Below are 23666 nucleotides of genomic sequence, written 5' to 3' on the forward strand. Positions count from 1 at the left end.
CTCACGCACACAAGCCATCACTATTATCACATGCGTTTATAGGTTTGGTATCTTGTGCTAACTCTACATGACTTAAATTGGATCATTAACATTGCAAATTAGAGAAATGCCACACTGCGCTCCCCACCGCCTGCAGCACTTGCGAAGCGTCTGGCATGCAATAACTATTTAAAACCAGCTATTAACTGAGGTATGTTTTCAGGATGATCCAACACCCAAACATTCCTTTCCTTGTAAAGGGTATATACACGAGGACATTACACCTTTCCTTTTGCACCTCTGATTATATAGCCACAGCTCTGAGGTGCAACATGAGACATAGGAGCATTTAAGGCAATAAAGCATCACAAATTCCTTGGTAGTTATTGTAAGAGTCAGTCTGGCAACCAGCGTCTAGGGGTCTCAAAAACCCCCAGACAACTTTATAACTGCTCTTTAAACCTCGACTCATGAGGAAGGATAGCCTCAAAATTATTAGAAATGGAGGAGCCTCTCAGAGCCAAGGTCACGGTGGGTTTGGAGGATGGAGGCAGAAAAAGTAGCCTGGGCTCTCAGCTACATGCTGTAGCCGAATCCTATAGAAATTTGCAGTGTTCTGGACAGCCCTAGTGTTGCCCAAAAGGGACCATGGCAGGATCTTGTAGTGACTGAATTCATGCTCACTGGTTAGTGTTTAGAGCTTCTTTCAAAGGTGTGGCCCATTTTTACTCCTTCAAGGCTTTAAAAGAGCTTCATGGAGAGGAAAAGTCTATTTTCAAAGAGAGAATTGAGTTTTCCACTTGAAATGAAGACAACCAAAGACTCTCATGTGTGACGGACAGAAACTGTGCTTCCTTCCCATGGACAAACCCAACACCAGGAGAAACCGGCTGAGGAAGTGCAGGACAAGTGGTGCCATCACTGCTGATGGGCGGGCATATATAGAATGGTTTACAGATCCTCTCTGCACACAGCGAGGCTCTTCCAGCTGTACGTGAAACACAAGTTCAAAGTTTGCCTGAAGGAAACACTAAAAATGTTGTCTGGTTCTGGCAGATACTGCAGAAATAATATATTCTGACAAAAACATCCCGATACAATATGAATGACAGTAGGTGAGTCCTGTTCCAGTGACGTAAGTTGCCTCCAAAGTCCCCAAGATCAGATAATAGCTTTCATAAGCCATGGACTATGGATCCAGCGTGGTAAATATGGTGTTACTAAGCTTCCAGAGCCTCTGGCTGTAAGAACAATAGCAGGAAAAGCTGGAACGGCTCCACATCCATACCTTTCAACAGACCAAGGGCTCCAATCAGTGGCTCAATGTCACAGCTATTACTAGCGTACCTCTGGGGCCACTCACTCTTTTCCAGTTAGCAGTTAGGACCCTTTTTTTTTTTTAAGAAAGGCGGCTGATTTTACATGTTCAAATCCTATATGGGTAAGATGAATGAGGTCTTGCTTTTTGCTCCTGGAATACCCCTGGCACCTTTAGTCCGATCCCTCAGATCCTCTTCTGAGCTGTTTGATTGCTTCTCCTGCTTATTCCTTCCCCAACAATCGTTTTTCATCCTGCCTTTCTCCTGCACCTAGTAAATCCTCCTTCTCACAGAGGGGAGGGGTATCTGGCTCTGCAGGCTCTGATTGAGGTCTCAAGACCCACACAATGGACAATGTCATCTGCCAAGTGTCAGCTTGATGTCAGATGTTTCTGGAATGCAAGTGAGATGTGTGCAGACTGCAGAACTTTTTTTCAGCCTCTGGATTCATGTTGAAACCCCAGGATGTGTCAAAACTCTCCATCACACACCTACTTCATGTTTGCCAGGTCTATTGCCTTCAACCCAAGGCACGCTGGGCAGAGTGTTTGCTGCCTGTACAAGCTGAGCTTTTGTACACCTGCATTTTACTCAGCCTGCACTCAAAACCAAGGGCATGGATGGACCTTGCTTTCAGTAAGGAATCACTGCATGTCCCTTCAGGCACTCAGCCAAAACTGGCTCAGGAAAGAGTTAAAGTCATCAGCGTGGAAATCTCAAGGACTCAGTACCCTGTTTTCTAGGCAAGCTGAAGATCTGGGAATGCCGTGTAAAAAATGCAGTCAGGATGTTGAGGAAAAAGCAAATACCTGTGCATTTGTCCAAGATCAAAGCTGCCTCTGTCCCCAGGAAGAAAGGATGCTGAGAAAACCGAGGAAAGGAGACAGGCTGTAAGTGGGATCCAGACAAAGCCCTGAAGAAGCACTGTGGGGACTCACCACTCTGGGATCGAGGTCTCAAGAGATTTCTCAGCAATAATAATGGATGCCCAGTGGCATTCAAAGCCCTTCAATAAAATTTAAAACATAGACTCTTCCAATGCAACCCAAAAGATGAGCAGCTGCCCAAGGCTCATGCACCAGGCATATCTGTCACGCTGCAGACAGGTGGCGATCTCAGTGGTGGACACCGGATCAGCCTGGACAGAGCAGGGAACTCTGCCACAGCCCACGCTCTCATACCCACCCAGTGCTGCCTCCTGACCCCACAAACCAGGCTGATGAGTTCAGCCAGCATCTTGGTGGGTAACACTGACGCCTTTGAGAGGACAGCATCATGCAGGCAGGAATGCTCTTGTCCTCAACTCACCATGCTCAGCGTGGCCACCTGTAGAAGGTATTCAGCACGTTGCTGCACAGCCCGAGAGGTCACTTGCCCATCCTGCAAAGGTGGACCCCAGCATTAAAACCCTACTGTTTTCTCCCCACTAGCAGAGAAAACAAAGCCACCCAGCTGAGTGCTCAGCAGCCCTTTTCTCTTCAGCGCAACGCTCTCAACGCGTCCCAAGAGATGGAGAGCTCAGTCATCAGATTTCCATATTTATAAGGAGACAGTTTCTGTTTAGCCAAGCTCGTGTCAGAAATAACCCCGCAAACAGCAGCAGGAGCAGCAGCACGGCAAACACATCCGAGGGGCAGGGAGGCGAAAGCCGAGGGAGAGCTCAAGTCATTCCCTACCTTGGCATGGTTTTCCAGCCTTGCGCAAGGAATTGTGAGGGCACAAATCATTTCAGCTTCTAAAATAAGAGCTCGCCTCACCCCCGCCCCCCACGCCTGTGTCTCTGTGACTAATTAGCATCTGGGGGGATACAGATTTTCTTCTGATAAAGCACTGTTTGGCTCCCTTCTCCCCTGACACATTTGTATTAGAAATATCCTCATTATGTGACTAATCAGGGAAGCTGAGACGAAGACACAGGAGTCGACTTAAAGGGAAATAGGTGATTTTTATAAACGTGGCTTACACATTATAACGTCTCCAAAGGGCAGAGATGCTTCTTCCCTTCCTGATCCTGACAAAAAAGCTCAAAATTGAGGTCCCTGAAGAAAAAACTATTTTTATTCCTAGAAGTGGTGGCTTTTATCATCTCCCCTGTTTGCTAAGCTTGCTCCAATTCCCTTGATTATTGCAGGGTTGCAGTTTACGCACTGCAAAGGTCCTGGAGAGCCTGTCAGCCCCGTGCTGCCCGCCAGGGCTGGGCTCAGCAAGGTGTCCGACAGCCTCAGCGCTGCCAGATGCTGTGGATGGGAAGTGACAAGCCTGCTTAGCGTTTTACCACATTGAGCTTAGAAGTCAGCGGCACATAAAATGCCAGCCGCATTCCCAGCCATCCCTCAAGAGCATCTGAAGATATTTAGCGCTGTTATCTTTCACGGAGCACAGCGGGCTGAGCAAAGACCAGAGCATACCTTAAATATTGAGGAAAACCAGGCTTGGCAGGAGCTGTCTGAAATAAAGGCAAGCAGACACCATTTAGCAGCACAAGGAGAGCGTTTTCAAAGGAGGATTTCTTTCCCCTCCGTGCTCCCTGCAATGGAGCTGGTCTCCATCCGGCTCCAGCTTGTGTCCTCAGCATCCCGTTGACAGCATCAGAAAGACATATCAGGCCAGACGGCTTCCGCCTCGCTTCTCCTTTGAAGGCAGCCCCCTTTATCAACTGAAATCAAGCCATCTGTGCCTGCCCCCTTCGAGGAGCCGCAGCAGATTGCGGAGCACGGGAGGATGCACCGCGCGAGGTGGGAACAGGAGGTCGAGGGAGCTCACTGAATGCACAAAAAAGCCAAACCAGATCCCTGGTTGAGCTGGGGAGGGAGATGAAAGGATGACCGCAGCATCAGTGCTCCCTGGGATGGGCTTGGGCACACGCTCGCCTGCTCTCGCTCTTTATTCAGCTTCTGCCAGGCTGCTGCTCCTTCTGCTGTGGGGACAGGGACCTGCCCTAGAGCCCTGCACCGGGGCTCCCAAGGGCCTTGCTGGAAGGCAGACTGCTGGGAAACATGGAGGTGTTTGCCTGCTTTGCTTGCTGAGTGTGACTGCCCAAATCTTTGCATTTTGACTTTTTTTTTTTTTTTTTCCATTTGCCAAGTGTCTACTCTGTGGCGTGAAATTTTGCACTCTGGACTTTTATCTCAGTCTGATTTGAACTACATATAATTATATATATATATATATTAAAAATACATCTTTTTGTTGGGTTGGGGTCCTGGGAACACATTTTGCCACCCTGAGCCCTCCCCTCTAAGTGATATCTTTCTCAGCATCTGCAGGCTGAGGCTGTGGATGATGAGGGCAGGAGACTGTCAGGGGACGAGCAGGGAGGGAAGGCAGAATCTGCTAGGAGGAACAGAGCTGGCTGGAGAAGGGAATGGGGGAAACAGAACTGTATGGGTATCCAGGAGGGGAAATAAGAACGGTTGAAAGACGTTCCTAGAAGAACAAGTCCAAGAAGATAAGGAAGAGACAGGACAGGGACAGTGAAAAGTGATCAGGGTTAAAAGCAATAGAGGATATAGCTGTCAGGCATCTGTGACACGTTGCACCTTGTTGCTCTGCCAGGGCTTGTGCACACGAAGGACAACAGCCGACCATTGCTAGTACTTCCCCAGCTGGTCCCAGACTACCTTTGAGAGAAGCTCCAGAAGCCTTCTTGCAATGAAGATAAATCAATAAGATTTAGGAACCTAACTGTCTGAACCCAGCTGAGGCTGGTGGCATGGAGCGACGTGCTCAAACCCCACAAGAGCCACGCTGGTGCTGCTGTGCCAGGCCATGCTGGGGCTTCCTTATAGTCCATTTTGCTCAGTTAAAACTGCAGAGAAATGACATCAGGAAAAAACAGCAGGGCTGGTTTATCAAGCTCTCAAATATGGTTACTGCAGCCTAATTTGAGCCCCTGCAACCTATGTGCTATAAAATAGTCTTTAATGACATACTGCTTTAATGACCTTTTCCCTTGGTAACTCAGGAGCCAGCACGGACCTACGCTGGAGATCAATCAGGGTTACACAAGGAAGGAACAGAAGCCCAAGTACATGATTTCTTGCAGGAGTTGCAAGTCATGTAGGGAACAGGGGAGCAGACTGCACAGGAGGAAAGATGATCATGCGGTGATACAACTTGAAGCTGCTATAGAGAACTGGGACTTTTATGCTCTTACACAAAATGTGGAAAGTCTCTAAAAACAGATTTCCCACAAACGGTCACTAATAAGTTCTCCCTCCTCTGCTGGGCTCTTGGATCACAGCCCTGCAGTGTGATACGTTGAGTGCTTACAAATGCTATCAAAGTGAGCAGGAGCTGCGCTTTGAGTAGGTGAAAAGATACGAATCAGGAGGGTGAAACACTCCTCAGGTGATAGATATGTTGCACTGAAAACCCCAAATGATCTTCTGGCCTTAATCGGTGTCTATCTCAAGCCCTTATCCATCCAGCCATAAGATGGTCAGAGAGAGGGAAGGGATTTTGAAAGGACTAGGGGGAGCTGGTAAGGCTTTGTAATCCTTACCCTCCCCTATCAGGAGGGCAGCAGAGATTAACAAAGACTTTGTGAAGTGCTCAGGCACTATCTCTTGTGCCAAACACTGTGGAACAGCCCACAAAATTACTAACTTGGCCACGAGGGGAATTTTGGTTTTATACCTTTCTTCATCTTGTGTGTGTGTGGTTTTGCAGTGTGTTTCTGCGCCTGGGAGCCCTATCCTTCCCCCTAATGCACTGGTGTGTCTTGTAACCTTAATTTGCAACCCTGCCATGTGTCTTTTAACCCTAATTTGTAACCCTAATTTGCAACCCTGCCAGTTTCCTTGCCAGCATCACGCTGCTGCCCATACAACTGTTCTCCTCCAAGAGCTAGGAGACTTGGAACACTCAGTGAAGTAAGAGCAAGGGAACTACTACAATAAATTAGAGCAGCAGCCCCTCCATCTTACCAAAGGCCTGTGCTCATTCACCCCAAACGAGGTAAGAAATCTCTTTTGGGATGACCTGGCACTTGGGAAAGTTCCCTTTCAGACCACAGTAATTAGAGGGCTGCCAGAGGTGTTGAAAAAAGAATGTCTATTCCTTCTCATACTGTTTATTTTTACTGTGGCGTCGATCCTTGCATCCTCCTTATCCATGAACTGGTGTCTTGTGCCAGTGGGCCCATAAACTGTAGGAATTAATTCATTCCCTGCCTCTCTCCCTCACTCTATTGACTCGGCTTTGGTATCGGTGTCTTTCAGTCCCACTAAGTTCTTAATATCCTGTGTTTTGGAGTAGGAGTTCAGGTACCTACTAACCCCTGATCTCTCTCTTTTATTTTTTTCCTACCTCCTTGATTATTTTCCTTCTACTATTTGCTTCTTCAAGAAGAAGCAATTCCAGTATTTTCACTGTCTCTTTCTTTCTTGTTACAGACCCCTAAACTCCTCCTGATTCCATAATAACCATTTTAGGATGGGTGATCAGAAACACACACCATGTCCCAGGCAACGTATTACTGATCTAGAATGCCTTCACAGTTTTTTGCCTGCATTTTCATCTTCCTGAACTTTTGTTTGCCTTTTTGTCTCTGTCGCCACACTGCACAGATGGTTTCATTTGTGTTCCCTGCAGTGATGCTAAGTTATTTTCCCTGTATCTCAGGTTTTCTACCCTGCTTTTCATCTTTCAAAGTGTTTTTGCAGGAGATGTCTGAATCATTATCCTCTATTCTATATTGGGGAAAACTGAGACTCGGAGAAGTGAAGCTGCTCAACACAAGGTCCGGAGAGCGGGGTCTTTCTCCAGGGTTCCGTCCCCTGTGATAAGAGCATTTTCATAAATGCATTTTCTACTGAATACATTTGGTAGCATGCACCAGAAAGCAGTAAGCACCAATATTATACTTCAAACTACACTGCAGGGGGAAAAAGTGGTCAGGAGTTGCAGTTCCAGGACTATATTACAATCCTGGAAAGTGGTCCCTTCCTGCAAACGTTTGATATTAAGCAGAAAATTACACAAACAAATCACAAGTCTCACAGGCTAGACTGTTCCCCGGACATTTGAAAGGTTGATCTCAGTATACAAGCTGGTTTCTTCATCCTATCATCTTCCTTTTCCCACAAAATGCTTTTCCAGAATTGCCTTGTGAACAGCTTCATGCTCTTTGCTCAGTTAACTTTCTCAGGAACTTACTCCTTTCACATTAGCATCCAAACTACTATAATTCAGACAGAGCTCCCCAATGTTTCAACTATCTCCCACATCCCGTATCAATGTAAAGAGTTGCCTCTCTGCTATGTCACACCTGACAATTTCTTCTCCCTGTGAGCCTCATTCATGTAAGGAACTAGCAAGTAAAAAGGGAAGGGCAACACGTGATCTTAAAAAAGCAAATGAAAAATGCACAACTTTCCTCCTAAGGCCAGCTGTGTATTTGGAGGTTAGGCCACGTTTGTGTCTGTTTCTTCTGCAATGCGCTATGTGTACAGAGAAGCGGAAACTAGAGAAGAGTCAACGAAACGTAAGAACGGGATCTTCTGCAAGGGTTCCAATTTGGTTTGTAAGTTGCCTACAGAATTAATACAGGGGGAACATTAGGAAGACCTCTCATTACCACTGAAGCTTTTTAGCTTAACGAGGATGGCTTAGACAATACATTCAGATACAGGAGAGATGGTTCACATCAAGTCTCTCTCGGAAAGGTCCCTTGAGCCTGGTTCTACCTCTTTGTCTTCACAGCTTTCAATTAAAACTGCGGGTGGGCACAAAAACACTTTCAGCTCATTATTCTCTTTTCAAATAGCAGTGGACATGAGATATTTAGCTGAAACAGCCCTTTGTAGATCTTTTAAATTCCATTATCATTAAGAAGACAGGCATGGGAAAGAGATACCGTTTTCGTTACCTATTAGTTCCATCTTCTGCAGGGTAATAGCAACTTTGTGCAGTAATTTAAGGTTTGCAACATCTGCGCTGCTGGAAAAAGCTATCTGAAATGTAAATCTTCACAGCAATGATAGATTGAAGCTGCACTCAGGCACTTGAGTTACTGAGACACAAATCAGGAATGCCACTGGCTCAAATATCCAGAAGCCTCCCAACGAAATAAAAAATGGTAAATAAATTGAAGTCTCTCTGGGTGATCATTCTCATTATCTGGCTATACAAGATAACGAGAGAATCACCAAAGCAAGCTTGTCATTAGCTGTTAATTGAAGGCACTTTCAGAAAGTGCTGCTTAAACCTTGAAAGATAGACTGTCTTTCCAACTGCTACCTAATGCGTATGTTACAGCTATATTAAAGCAGTCTCATTAGGTCCCTGCCCCCAGCACCACAGCTCAGAGAGAGCTTCTGATGCTCTAGATGAAATTTGCGTTTTAAAAAGCTCATCTACATATAGCTTAACCCCTGGGCATATCTTCAGCATACTTTGCTGCATACAGATCCATCTAAGCTGATGCTCATGCTGTACAAACACAAGATACCTAAGTGCGTTGTAATGACCTTCAAAGGAGGCAGCAGAGTCCCGGCCCATTACGATGTATAATCACATAATGTACTGACGACACAAATCATAACGATTAGCCTGTAAGCTAAGTGCAGCTATCTCAGGACATAATTTTAGGTTCACTTGCTCTTACACTGCTCTTTCACACACCTTCCTTTGCTCTTAACCATTTCCCTCTCCATATTGCCAGACCTTTTACTTTCACCCCTGCCCATAGCGGGGAGCCCATTAGTCCTAAGAGAGTCTCCTGTTGAGATAATTTCCAGGTGAGACATCTCACTTCCCATGAAGCAGCCAGCCCCTACCCTACCTGTAACTTGTGCTCTAACCTGACAAAACTGGGAGGCTTTCCATTTACTTTAAACTGGTTGCATTTCCATTTAAACTCTTCTCTGTCTCTACAATTGCAATCCATCTTGTAGCAACTTTACCTCTAAAGGAACACTTTCAATCTAAATTACAGGACCACGTGATCAGTTTCGTACCTGGAGATCTGGCACCGCTGCAAGAGCTTGTGCAAAGTGCCTGCACAATCACAGCTTTTAATTGAGGCGTGTGATGTGGGGTGATCCCGACAGACCACACAGAGGTGGCCTGAACCTGACAGAGCAAGGTCACAGAAACAGAGAACACTCAAAACAACTCAAGTGGTTCACCTACACCAGAGAGATCAACAATTTAATTATAATTTGTGTTTCGCCCAGTTTGCACAGCCAGTAGGATAAGTATCATGTGAAGTATGACATTAAGACTCCATTATGTTTAATAACAGGATAGCTACTGTACCTCTAACCTGTCTCTGTTTTTAACGCTTCCACTTCTGCAGTATATGCAAACAGCTGAAGCAGAGCAACGTAGTCAACACCGAGTATACACCTGTGCTTACACAGGGAAGTGTAATTCACTCGAATTCCCACCTCAGTCATTTCAGAGTTATAAAGAAGCTGTGAACTATTTCCTGTTTGCAGGAGAGCTAATAGACTTTAACACAGCAAAATTAAATTATTCTGCTCTTACACTATGTAAAATCCCTGCAGAATTGCTTTGAGCAGAAATGGATATTAAATTGCACAAACAGTACAGCTTAGGGCCATTTACTCCAACTGCTCCACAGGCTTTTCAGATACAACTGCTCCCCCAGCTATAATGGGGCAGGGTTCAGGGAATTTGTGACTGCTTTTAAAGTTTCCAAAACCGTCTGTATGGATGAGCTCCAGTTTAAGCTGCTAGTTCTCAGGTCCAGCTTTTACACCAAGCAAATTACGGTGGTAGCTGCCTCCTGCATCATGCCCACGATAATCTTGAGATGCTGACAGTGACCCACGCACAAAGAGACGACGTGTGGCATCTTAATTATACAGCAGCCATGCCAAACAGATTTTCATTAACAACCATGCCCAGCACTTTGAACTCGGACACTCCTGCTCATCCTGCACAAACATTTCAGTAATTGTTCGGTATTTCCCTCACACCAGTGGGTATCCAGTTACATCAACATGCTATGTTTTAAATCCAGAAATGAAAAGTACACCAAGTAGAACAGGAGCTAGTACTGTGGTTCATACAGAGCCAAGACATCTCTCACAAAAGCATGGCTGTGTGGAGAACACAGATGCTGAAGCTGCATTCTCCCCCCGGCTTCAGTTTAACTCCTCAGTGTCTCTACCCCCTGCTGCACCCAGCAGCAGCTGTACTGTATAGCTTCTCCTGAAGAACATAATTTCCCAAAAGCCTCCAGAAGTAGCCCAGGTCTCTTACCATCAATACAGTTTACAGGAGGTAATTATCGTGGTGAAGGTGTTTTCTTATGGGAGAAGAATCCAGCCCACTAACAATCAGCAAACAGGGTTTCTTACTGAGTCCCTAGAAAGAGGACCTTCTCCTTTTTCTCCTGTCAGTGCAACTCCTTGAGACTTCTACCTGCAGATGATCGATAAAAAGAAGAGTTTCGAAAATCGCTTTCCAGTCACATCCGCAGACAGAGCATGAACTAATAGAGGCAGGTGAACACAAAACAGTCTGTAATAACGACTTGAATCCAGACCTCAGCTATTCAGACGAGCCTCTTAGTGCCAACGCCAACTCGTTCCCCCTTCAACCAACCCCCAGGCTGACAAGTCATTCACCCACAAATCGCGAGATTTGCTTGCAGCCTATTTTTGTATTTCTTGCACCACTTAAAACGGTGCAGTTCAGCTGGCAGCCTGGGCTGGCGTGATGCTTTCTCCTTGGTAGAAGTGGGGGGAGTATGGCCCTTCTGGCAGCACAGGTTGCCTTATCACCTGACTGTCTCCTCAAAGCTGTGGTGCTCACCAGCCCAGAGAGCCTCAGCTGGCGCTGCAACCCCTGGAGGGATGGAGTGAGGTTAGGATCACAGCCCTCCTTGCATAGTCAGGCAGACCAGCACCTACCGCTGGAGCCACGACCCCATCCATGGGCCCCCAGAGGCAGGATCCGGCTCCGTGAAGCCACTGCAGCAGGGCTCTGCTGATTCATGGGTTCTGCTGGCACAGCAAAGGGAGGGGGCTGGTGCATCTCATGTCATGTTCAAGATGACTGTCACAAAAACACCACAGGTGAAAAAAATAAGACTCTCCAAGCATGAGACTCCTACATCTGCTCAAGTCTGTGAGGCGAGTAAGCGTCCATGCATCTCTGCTATGTGAAGATTCATCCCTGCTTCAGAAAAGGGAGATTGTTACCTGAGCAAGCTCGGTATTTTATATGTAAACTACTACATGGTCCAAAATCTCTTCATTGTTTTTTTAAATAAAATTTCCTCAGTTGAGAAAACGAAGGGGAGAAAGTTTCAAGGTCTAAAACAAGTGTCTTTGACATCAATGCACTCAGTACCTCCCTTGTAAAACCATTTCCAGCTGGAGTAACTTCACATTTCCATTCAGAACTCTCTAATTGAACACGTTGCATACACAGCTGAAATTTAAGAAAAAAGTCAATACTTTTGTTCCCTCGTTTTAAAAAGAAAGATTTTAAAGGGAAGAGGAGCAAGACTTCAATGCAGAATTACCGAGCGACACTATCCTTACACTGCAATGAAAACAGCAAAAACTTACTGGAGCTCTGTCAAGATATCAGGATTTAAGAACAACAAACAAGCCTCACCAGGATGAAGAGGCTGCTTTCGTCCCAGGCAGTGTGAGAGCCATCTGTTAAGAAATTCACTTCTGTTGTTGGAGTAACAATTCCACAGCTGTTCTCCATGAATTAAAAAGAAAGTAAAAATCTAAAAGAATTGTATGTGTTTCAGAAGATGGTTAAAGAAACTCTATTTCTTTTTGCTGCATTTCAACAAAATACAAGAAGAGAGTTGCCACTGGCAAACTCCTCTTTTTTTGTCAGGAGAAAACAGGAAAGCACATCACTTTAATCCAAAATACACCAGTGGTCTTCTACATCTTCTAACCCAAGGAATTTCATTTAACATGTATTATAACCTGTAACAGATCATTTGAGAACTGTATTAAGGTACTGATCCCTGCCTGCTAAGTATATCTCCCAAATAAACTACAGATACATTCAGAATTGAAGACCCTGAATATTATGTGTTATCTGCAAACAGAGGTGGAAGTAAGACAAACAAAAAAGAAGGATCTCCAACCTCTTCCCCAGCAAAAGAACCATTTATGTAGAGCTCTTCTTTTTAGTCAATTAAAAGCTCCTCTCCTGTTTCTGTTTATTTTAACGTCTAGGGCAAGCCTCATGCAAACTGGCACCTATTCAAATCCTGTAGGAGGACAAGATGTCGGTTTTAATGTCCTGTGCCCCAGCCAACTAACGTAATTACTGAAGACCCTATTCAAACCATCTCCGGTGGCATCTGAAAAGCCCTTGGCTCCCAGAGCAGTGGACAGATGAAGAAGAGTCTGTATTCAGACTGCTGGCTCCAGATGTCAATCTCAGCCAGAGTGATGACTTCTTTTCAGGAGCCAGGACATGACAGCTTCAGAAAGCGAGTACCCTGAACTGTTCACTGCGCTCTGAAACCTAGATGCACAGTGGTCCCAATCCCTACCCGCTCCTGTGTAGCTTTAGCTCATTTCTTCTTGTGCCAGCTGTGACACTGCCACTCGTTCTCATTTCTCCATGAACACCCTGATGAATCAGTGATGGCTGAAGGGATGCACCACAGCCTTTAATCAGTACAGTTGGCAAAGCATTTTCATTAAGCAGCAAAACATCAGGATGCAACCCTGCATAAGGAAAGGGATTAAAATCCAAGCACAGCCATGGAACATGCAAACTCTAAATTACAATTACTATTATTCTTCCCTGTATAGAAATCTACATATACTTTTTTTTTACCCTGCAGGTACCAAAACCATAACTGAAACGAATTAAATGCAGCCCTTTCAGGAACGTTGCCTAATAGATCTTAGAAAGGCAAAGATAAATTACTTTCCATTTAAACCATGCTAATGTGGAAAAGCCTGGGAATGTTAAAAAAAATAATCATGTAATAATGACTTTAATTTTTTCAAAAAACTAAACTATTCTGCTTTTAAGAGACCGTTCTCTCAACTTTATGGACTCACAGAACATTACTGGATGTGGAGGCTGTGCAGCACCGTAAACTGTAAAGATCAGGGCTACTGCTCCAGGCTAATAGTGTAATTTTCCACTGGATGGTTTTCATTTACAATTCACCTATTGTATCTGGAAGTCTAATTGTAGCCAAGTACATTTTCGGGTTGTTCAAGGTATCATAAAGAACCAAATAGCTTAGAAAGGCAGCTCTAACTTTATAATTAGAAACATTTGCTATTTCAGGTGGCTTCTCCCTAGCATGTTTATAAGTCCCTGTTATACCTTTCAGCATGTTGTAAAAATAAATTATGACAAGCCGCAGAGTGATTCACAGATACACTAAGAAACAAGGAAGAGAGAAACTACACAGGAGGAGTCTGGATAAACCTGAGACAGCAGAGTATCTGGATGTTCAAAAGCAAAGTGTTTTCCCGTAGGAGTGAGGACAGATGAGGAGTGTCTGCATTTGATTCCCAGGAGGCCCGTTAAACACAAGGTGAAAATGGAAATTGGTCCCCACTTCCCCACATACGAGATGTCAATAGGTTTATCAGTAGATTTCAGAGGCATACACGAACGTTGCACACAGGTAGCCACCATCCCAGTGTAACCTGGCAGCTACTACCCTCTGGAACAGCTAGAGATGCTCCTCCAACCACTCCATGGCCCCAGTTAATCCTAACACTCCAGACCCTTCAGTGCTGCTGGCAGTTACCCAGCCTCTTCTAGAAGTGACTGTAGGGCTGGTGGCAAGGCTGGCTATCCTGAAGGGCCCTGCAGTCCCTCCAAGTTAAACATTAACATGTGAAAGCAGACCCACTGCTAGTAAGGAACAGCAAGTTCACCATCCTGGGGGACGGCCAAGGTTGCTTGCTTTTGCAGTTAGTTTGGTGAGATCAAGAGCGAGATTACTACAAGGTGTGTTTCATAAACAATTTTTTTTATATGGGCTCTGGTATAGCAGGATTTGGTCTTCACAAAAATCTGTGGTTTTCTGTCTATATGCCTCAGTTATTGTCTTTGTTGGACTGGAACTGGCAGTTAAAATGGGAAAGGTTTTCTACCATCTCATCAGTTCTCCGACTCCATAATTTGCCTCCTCGAGGAGGACTATGAACACCATGCCAGGGAAGACACAGAAAACAGAAGCTTGAATTTAAAAGGCACAGAGTCAGTTGTTCCAAGATTAGTGGAAGGCTCATAAATAGGTGAGTGAATGAAAAGATGAATGAAAAGATGTACCCCTTTTCTACTGTGGCCCCTAAACTGGAGGTTAAGGAGCAGTGCTGAGCAGCAAGCTTTTCTGATTGCTGTATCTTCTGCCCCGTATCAATGTGAGTTATTTTTTCTTTAAAATATGCAAGTCTAGGATTTCCATCCCAGAATATTCAAGCAAAGACAACTTATCAACTCTTTTAAAGGTTCTCTCTCCCTATTTCCCTGCTAGCCCAGTTTGGATATTGCTACAAGTGTCCTGAATGACATGGGTGATACAGACAAACCCTCCTTAAGGCCACGTGCCACAAATATCCTGGGAACGGTTACGAAAAGGAGGTCAGGAATCTACTGAAAACAGAAAGCAGAGATGGACATAAACACAAGATCAGACACCTCCTCTTCCGAGAAGTTCCACGTGGCTGCCGAATCCTCCTGCTGCATCGCTGCGAGCCGTGCCAACAGCCAACATCCTCCTGCCCACCCCGTGCAGGGGGGTCCGCCAGCCACCCCCTCGCAGACAACGCTGGGACCCCATCTCTGGATGTCAGCAGCACACGCTTCACCCCGGTCAGGCTGCAGAGAAGTTCAGCAAGCATAAGGACATGGCTTGTGGGGAGGGTGTTCCTTCCCTTTCACTGCTATTTTTCGGGTGTTCTGTACAGGCGGACACATCACTGACTGCTGTTTTTTCTGTTTTGTAGCTTTTATCAGTACAGAGATTTCCACGCTTAAGTCGCAACACGAGGTTGCAGACCACACTCTTCTCACAATCCACCAAAGAAACCTGGAAAAAAACCTTTTCTTTTCATGGCATCGCTTGAGTTTTACTTTAGTGTAACAGCGTGCTTCCGCGGCCCCCACCGCCTTGTTAAGCACTCTCATCACTGTCAAAACAAAATTATGAGACAGAAGAGAATGTAACATCAAAGTCCTCTTCTTTCAGTATGTAATAGATATATATTATATATATTCAGTATATATTTGCGGGTGGGTGTGGTGTGTGGTTGTGGGTGTTTGTTTTGTGTGGGGTTTTTTTGGTTTTGTTTTGGTTTTGGTGTTTGCCTTTTTTTTTTTTTTTTGTGGTTGGACTCGATGATCTCAAAGGTCCCTTCTAACCAAGAAGATTCTGTGATTCAATAAGAACATAAGCATCTCTATACAATCAACATTTAAAAGGTACATTTGCGTTTAATATCTTTTGTATTGAATTCCCATTAGGCTGCCTAGCCAGGTGATCAGTTTGAGCATGCAGAATATCGAAGAGATGACAGGAGACAGTTATCTTGGCTCTTATGCCTAAAAGTGAGAAAAGCTGAGTCCTAAAACTGTATTTGCATTTATTACAAAGAAAGGAAAATTCTGACTTTGCAACCTGAGGAAATGTTAGCTCTAGCCTAAGGAAACAAGCTAGAAATGAGAGGATTTGATAAATTCTGTGATTCTGTCGGTTAGAAAGAGATTTAAAGAGATTAACAAGAGATTAAAATTAAAATTCTCACAAGTTTCAACATAGACAAGGGGATCAGAGAAGCCATCAAACGTATTACTGCCTGTCCCACTAAACAGCCCGCAGCAGAGGGACAGGCTGGAGAAAAAGCGAAGATGCCCGGGGTTTTTGCACAGAGTGGTGCTGTCAAGTCTCCCTCCTGCTGTGCCCATGCCCGCAGTGCTCCCTGGATGCAGGGCATTCCAGACCACATTCTCCCGACTACAAGGGCTTTAAAAAATGAGACTTTTATCTGTTATAAAATACTCTCTTGGTATAATATGACTAGCTCTGCAATGAAACTATGTCCCATATGCCTTGCTGTACTCATATCTGATTTAGCACAGCTCGACCCACAGCAGGTACTGGTAGCATGTGCAGAGCAGTGAGATCCACCTACAGAACAGAAGTGTCTAGATCTCACCTTAGGCTTAGATAAATAATACTCATACACAGAGCAGAACTGAGTGGCTATCCACTCATTCCCTGAGATGTGTATCACACTAACTAGCATCACCCCAGTAATATTCTGCAGAAAAAAGGGATTTGGTTTATTATATCCAGGTTTGGCTTTTTATATCCAGGCAGCACAATTGGCTCTCAGTGTTAAAACTCACTTGAATGTGACAAGTTCCTCCTGTGTTAGCAGCTGGCCACGGTCTTTCTAAGGATCACCACCTCTCTGCTACACAAATCACCTCTGCAGGCAAAGGATCAGCCACATGTCCCAAGATAGGTGTTTCTGCTTTGAAGTAGTTTATTTTATACAGCTGTCAGGTTAAAACCTTCCTGCAAGATCCCCTAAAGCAGAAGCAGGTGCTCTCTGGAGTTATTTTCTTCAGTGGTTAGCATCGCCTTGCGCATCAGCTAACAGGGGGGCAGTTTTATGCCTGCAGTGCTCTTGTCCTCCTTTCCATTCAAGGCTCTGACAATTTTCCCACCTCCAGACTGGCCATGGTGCTGCATCATCACACCAGCAGCTCCCAGCTCATCAGCAAAATTAAATTGAGGGTTTTCTGAGGCCATTATTCAAGTTCTCCCTGAGCTTGTCTCTGAGCCCAAAAGATAAAAGAGAAGACTTCAAAAAAGTCAGTGTAAAATAGTTGCAGATAACATGTTTGTGCTAGCAGACTCCAGCCGATGGGGAGGAAAGGATAATGCTAAGCCATTTGATAGTTAAAATCACATCACTGAGCATATGGAAAGTTTTAGGGCCATAATAATACACTGGCCATAATGATAGGCAACAGACACCTAGTTATCTCAACTGCCACAGTTTACCGAAGTTTACAGAGAAGAACAAAGAAAGAATTAATTTTCTTTCAAGCTTGCAGTATCTCTAATAGGATTCCCAGGCCTAAGGTAGAGAACAAGAAATGCATGGAAGAGAAATGGAAATGTTAGAGATTAACTAATTTTAGAATCAGCCACACGCTGTTTGCTTGCAGCTGGTGAGTGACCTTTGCATTATTCTCAGCTAGCGGGAAATTCCAGTCTACATTAATAAGCAGAATATAGTTCACTCTTCCAACACTGCTTGCTTTAAAGGTTTTCTTGCACACACAGTCCTCAGTCATTTTCTACCCACTTCCTCACGTTGTCTGCTCTGCACAGACAGATAGATGCATCTCTATGCATCTGAATCAGCGCAGTGGTTTGCAACGGTGCTAACCGTCATGTGGCTGCTCTCTCAAATGAAACACCCTACTTGAAGAGTTTTATATAGGAATGGAGAAAGAGGGCTTCTCCAACCTCCATAGCTATGCTGCAACAGGCATTTCCGGACAGCCACTGCTACAAGACAGTTTCTTTCAACCAAGGGTTCTCCCCAAATTTTCTGAGATTATTTTAGCAGTGGAGGATTTCATGGATGATTAGGTGAAGACAAATGGGGTGCCATTTGTTGCAGACATATTGTTCTCATTAAACTCAATGATGGCTGCACACAGACGTGACTGGATTTCCAGATTTTGTCTGCAACCTGCTGAAATATGAATTCAAGCTTCAGGTTGTTTTCAGCCCCAACTAAGCATTTAAAAAGCAAGCTGCAGTGCAGTGCCAAATCACCATCTTCAAAATGTAATTGGACAAAGGCTCTAAATTACTTTTATAGAAATATTCTTCCGGTCTTCTTCTGTACTGCAGAGAGTGTGTTTGTGCAAGGTATTGAAGCATTCTCCACTTGAGTGAGAAAGCCCTGTTCCAACTAATTGACAGTGATGGCAACGATCCTGCCCATGCAGCGCCTTCTCCCCGCTTTGTCCCACAAAGCCAAGAGGTACTGCTGTCTCCAGTGGTGGCTGCCTTTCTGCAGAAAGGAAGGAGGGTTTCATTCTAAGAAGCACCGAATGAGTTTCCAGAGTTTCTCCAGACTACCTGACCAGTTTTATGGGTACTTAACCACAAGCAAACAAGTGGAATCTAGCACAGCATCCAGCAATTCCACGGGCTTTCTGGCAGATAGTGGGAGACATTGTTTGGATGCTGGAAAGCCAGTCCAGGTTACATGTAGGCACTTCCACATGACAATGGACGCAGGCCCATGTTTTGGTTCCACGCAGAATCTCTAGTCGCTCTCATCTCATTTGAGAATGTCAAGTGTCATCATTCATGCCTTGGTCATCTCTCTTCCAAACACAGGCTGGTGGCTGCAAATGTCCCCCTGCTCCTCTCCGGCCTGTTGCATCTCTGCCAGCTGCTGACTCACAGCGTGACTAACTGCCAGTGCACCCCTTCCCTCCTTCTTCTTCTGGCTGAGAAGAATCACAAGCTGGCTGACGTTTGCAAGGACCTGTGGAGGTCACCTGGTTCAACAGCCCCTGCTAAGAAAGGCCACCTAGAGCTGGATGCCCAAGAGCACCACGAGGTGGCCTTTGGACATCCCCAGGGAGAGAGACTCTGCCTCTATGGGAAACCCGTGCCCATGGTCCCTCAGATCTGCTGCCTCCCATCGCTTGCATTCATCTCTGAGAGAAGAGCAAACCGAGGCAGGCGAGCAACTGCTGGCTCCATTGCGCTGAAGTGGAGAGTTGCCTCACAGAGGTCACCGGTGAAAATTTCTGCAGCAGTATTAAGCACAGGAATCCTGGCTTACGCTAGTTCTGAGGCATTCAAATCCCATAAGCATATACTCTTCTTCTTTTCTAGTAAGAAGACATTTAACCAGCTAGGGAAAACAGCCAATTAAACATTTCCCTGCAGGTCATAACCATAGCTAGAAATTCTTAATTAACAAGTTAAAACTCATTTACAAAAGGCTTATTAACATTTTTAGGACCAGTATATTCAGCTTGCCAATCAGAAAATAGCCTGCGCTAGGAAACACTGCACGGGACCACCAGATCAGAAGGTGGTCTGCAGATTTACCTCTTTCACATCTGACTCCTTTTACTTTTGTATTCATCTCAGCTCACATATAGCAGGTTTCAGAAGGAAGCTGCTGAAGGTGTATTTATCTCAGGGGTTTTTTTTTTAATAATTAAATGAGCTTTCAACGCTATAGTTTATCGTTGGTTTTGGAAACTATGTCAAGGTGTTTACTGTCCAAGACAGCGATTTGAAGGTTTTGACTCATTTACAGGTCAGTGGCTCCAACTGATCATGAAAATACAAGGGCATTAGATAAAAAAAAAAATTGACTTGTCAGTTTGCCAATTCCTTTCATAAGATTAACCCTGGTGCCTTAATGTTGTAAGGCACTGATGAAGGATGACAGAGCTTTTCACCTTGGTGCCCTGGTTTAAATTGTAGATTTTAGTAGCAGTTGCTTACGTAGGCAGATACAGAAAGAAAGAGCAGCCCAGGACTCAGTCTCTAACAGACAGATGACCACACCTGCCAGAAAAGCAAACTTTCCTTGTGAAAGCAGTGAAACCCTGACCCTTCTGCTCCTGCGTGTGAGGCAATGCAGTGCTGTCCTCCATCCACAGACAGACAGGACTTCTGCAGCTGCTTCTGCTCTGCCCACCAGCAGCACAGAGAGAACAGATGTTCTGGGTACTTCTGTTAGGGTGGAGAAAAGGATCGTGAGCAGTAAAACTTAACAAAACCAGCTCAATTTTACTCTGCTGTTTTTGGCACGGTCTGATTAGCAACTATCAGATATTGAAAAAGACAGATCAAAAAAGGAATGGGGCAAAAGACAATGGAAAATAGGTTTTTGGGGGAATGAACTTGCTCCCACGTCCTCAAGCACTGTGTCCTGTCTCCTCTCCCTTTCCCACCATCCTCAGCCAGCTTGGAAGATACTGCCCTGCTCTGGCTATGCACAGCCAGCAAGAAGGATGGCAGGAGGATGAGGGTTTACAGATCATGACAACTTACATTTTGTAGCTCCATCTGAACAGAACAAGATGAGCCTCTCCTGCACTGCAGTGTTACAGAGAGCAACTCTGAAATCTAAGATAATGGGAGAAAAGACACATCCACCACGACCCTTCCTTCCCTGTATGAATGAAACACGCAATTAGTGGCTAGCAAAACCACCCCTAGAGCTGCATCCTGGTGGCAGACACAGGAGAGGGCTGGGATAGACGCCCTGGGCTGTGCAGAGAGAACAGCTTGTTTCCAGAGGGAGAAGCACAGCGCAGTGAGTTGCCTTGCCTGCAGATGTCGCTGAGCAAGCGAAACTCAGTGTTCCAGGGCTCAATCCATCAGCGCCGCATGTGGTAGTGGAGTGACTCCCTTTAGCCCATGGCATCACCATCTCTGCTGACCAACAGCATCTGACCCACTCCTGATTTGGCTACTGCTTTCAACAGCCTCTCCGTAGGCTGGAAATGTTTAGGGCTTCCTTGTTATCCACCATACGAGAACGTGTTTGCACAAAGCTCCCAGGGCGTGAAACACACTGAGATCATTACCCAGTGCTGCTGTTGGAAGCAGATGGTTTGCACTGAATCTGGCTGGTGAGGCTGCTAGTCGCAGTCGTCCCTGCCCACGCCTGGTGAGGGGACCGAGGAGGGACCGCTCTCAAAGCCAGGGCACCCATGGCACCGTGAGACACGCAGATGCTAGCAAAGTGGGGTGACAGGTAACTTTGTGCCAGGGCACAGTCACTACACTTCATCCCAGAACGTCGGAGCTGTAGAGAGGAATTTTTTATTTTGGCTTGGATTTTGAAATGAATTCATACAAGGAAAACAAAAAAGAACTCTGCTAATGAAAATGGAGCACTGCGGGACTTGAGTGGCTATATTCTGTTATCATGTGATGGACAGCTAATTCATTTAAGGGGTCTGAAACACTAGTGCAGGTTTCTCCAATACGGTTCCTCTCCCAAACACATCTTCCATTCAATATAAGTCTGTGTGGGAGAGGGAAAAGCCAGTATTATTGTAACTGAGGCTTTCACAGAGCAATTTAATCTGTTGCTTTTTTTTTTTTTTTTCATCTTCTGCCTGAAGGAAATCACAATCTATCTATTAAACGAAAAAAACCCCCAACAACCAACCAATCTACAGAGGAACATTGGGCTACTGGGAACAACAGGAGATGCATCAGAGAACCAGGAACAAAGAAGCTGAAGCACAGGGTGGGAGGAATAAGCGTACAGCCTCAAAAACAAGATGAAAGTTAACAAAACATGATGCTCAGAGGGCCTTTCTGAATCACCTCATACAGTGCTGACCCCAAGTGTTGCTATCATGTGGTCAAATTCACCCTTCCTTGACATGCTCTGTACCTTACAAGTTGCTACTTTGCTGGTTGTTAGACTACACTGATCCATAGCCAGTTGTTTTCTCTAAAAATCAACCCTTCTGATTTCCTTCTAAAAGAAAATAAGTTCTTTCCCTGATCAGGAAAACTAATGAATCTTGGTTACACAAAGATTTGCTTATTCTGCCCTTTAACCATCCTCTCCCCAGCTCGTGGCAATATCCCTCCTAGATCACCACTGTCAGGAAGAAGAAAGCATCACTAGGAGCAGAAGAGAGCCAGGAGTGCATGGCCCAGCTTGCAGGCAGCTGCCATGCAGATCCTGAGCACAAACTGGAACGCAGGAAATTCTATCTCAACATGGGGAAAAACTTCTTTACTTTAAGGGTGACAGAGCACTGGAACAGACTGCCCAGAGAGGTGGTGGAGTCTCCTCTGGAGACATTCAAAAACGTGCCTGAATGGGTTCCTGTCCAGCCTGCTCTGGGTGACCCTGCTTTGGTAGGGGGGTTGGACTAGATGATCTCCAAAGGTCCCTTCCAACCCTGACTGTTCTGTGATCCCAGCCTGCCTGAGTTCCGTCCATCGTTCCCACAGTGGAGTACTCATTTGGGTCTCTTCTACCCTACTGCTGTTTTTCAGTGAACGTGAAATGTGGCATCCTGATTATCTTGTGAAAAGAGCTATAAAATTGGTTTGTAGCAGCCAAGGAAAATATGTGTCAGGGGAAAACGGACAAACTCACTGCTGCATAAGCCTGCTGTCCTTCTGCAACCAAACTACATTGTGGAGGCAGGCTCTGTGCTTCAATAATCATCTCACAACACACATTCATGTTTCCACATGCTATTGAAAATATGCTGCCTTTTTCCTGTGTGACACAGAGGTGCTTCAAAGCAGCACTTCCCAAAGCTAAGTAGTGAGGCAAAACAATAGTATTCTGAGCATTTACCTGCATTTTAACCAAAATGATGAAATGCATAATAATATTTACCTCTAGAGATGTGAACAATGTTTAAAGATTGAAACATAGCAGGCTTTTCTGCACATTCTTCAAAAACTGGAAGAAATTAGTGAGAGGTTTCCCGGGTCACCTTTCTTCCCCCTCTCACCTGTCCCAATCATTCATCCATCAAGACACAGCCTCTGTATTAAAGTATTTTTTTTATTTTTATTTTTTTATTTTTTTATTTATTCTCTCTAATACAGAGGCTTTTCTACTCACCCAAAGCTATAAAAATGTGAGTTTTTAATTTCTAATTAGACTCATTAGACACAGATGTGCTTCTTCCAGACCCACTCAAGCATTTATAAGGGTCAGCCTATTTGGTAATCCAGACCTGCACAGAAATTAAAGCACAGCTCCACATTTGGAAACCAATTTTAAAAATATTATTGCAGAATTCATAGTTATCCCAATCCGAAATCCCAATGGCCCAGATCAAACACGGACCACTTAAGTTCTCTAGGAATATTTTCCTGGTGAGCAGTATGCAATGTAGCCCTGTGGTGGGATCACTTCCCTTGTGAAGTGCTGAATACTTTTACAGACTCACAAGCATGTTCTGCCAAACAGGGAACTAGACTGCATGATTTGGCCTGCACCACTTCCATCACAAAGGATGCTGCATGAAGCAGTATGATGATCTCATGTGACCATCCAGTTCTGGATTGAGCTGGTCTTATAAAAAAGAAAAAAAAAAAAAGCATCTTCCTACCAAGGCAGGTGAGAGCTAACTCAGCCAGCAAAAGTGGAAGAATAATACCACCCCAAGTCAGGACGACTTGGGTTGAAGCTTTGGGAAGCCAAAGTCAACCTTTCTAATTTGGAGTTCCAACTCTTCATGCCCGATTCTTTTCCTTATTTGCTCTGTACCCTACCCACTTTGAAGTTTTTCAGTCTTACAGAGAACAAAACCCAACACCTCCCTCAGTTAAACCAGCCTTTGAATCATGGAAGTGTTGGTGGTAAGAAGTTATTGGCT

At 44.9% G+C, this 23666-nt stretch overlaps 1 protein-coding gene across 5 annotated transcripts in view; it reads right to left on the reverse strand.

Moving 5' to 3' along the window:
• FAM219A (family with sequence similarity 219 member A) overlaps positions 1-23666 on the reverse strand; it is a 95058-nt gene that overhangs the window by 46274 nt on the left and 25118 nt on the right. The gene's annotated exons all lie outside the window — the stretch shown is intronic.

The sequence above is a fragment of the Numenius arquata genome, chromosome Z (assembly GCF_964106895.1).
Source record: "Numenius arquata chromosome Z, bNumArq3.hap1.1, whole genome shotgun sequence".
Lineage (NCBI taxonomy): Eukaryota > Metazoa > Chordata > Aves > Charadriiformes > Scolopacidae > Numenius > Numenius arquata.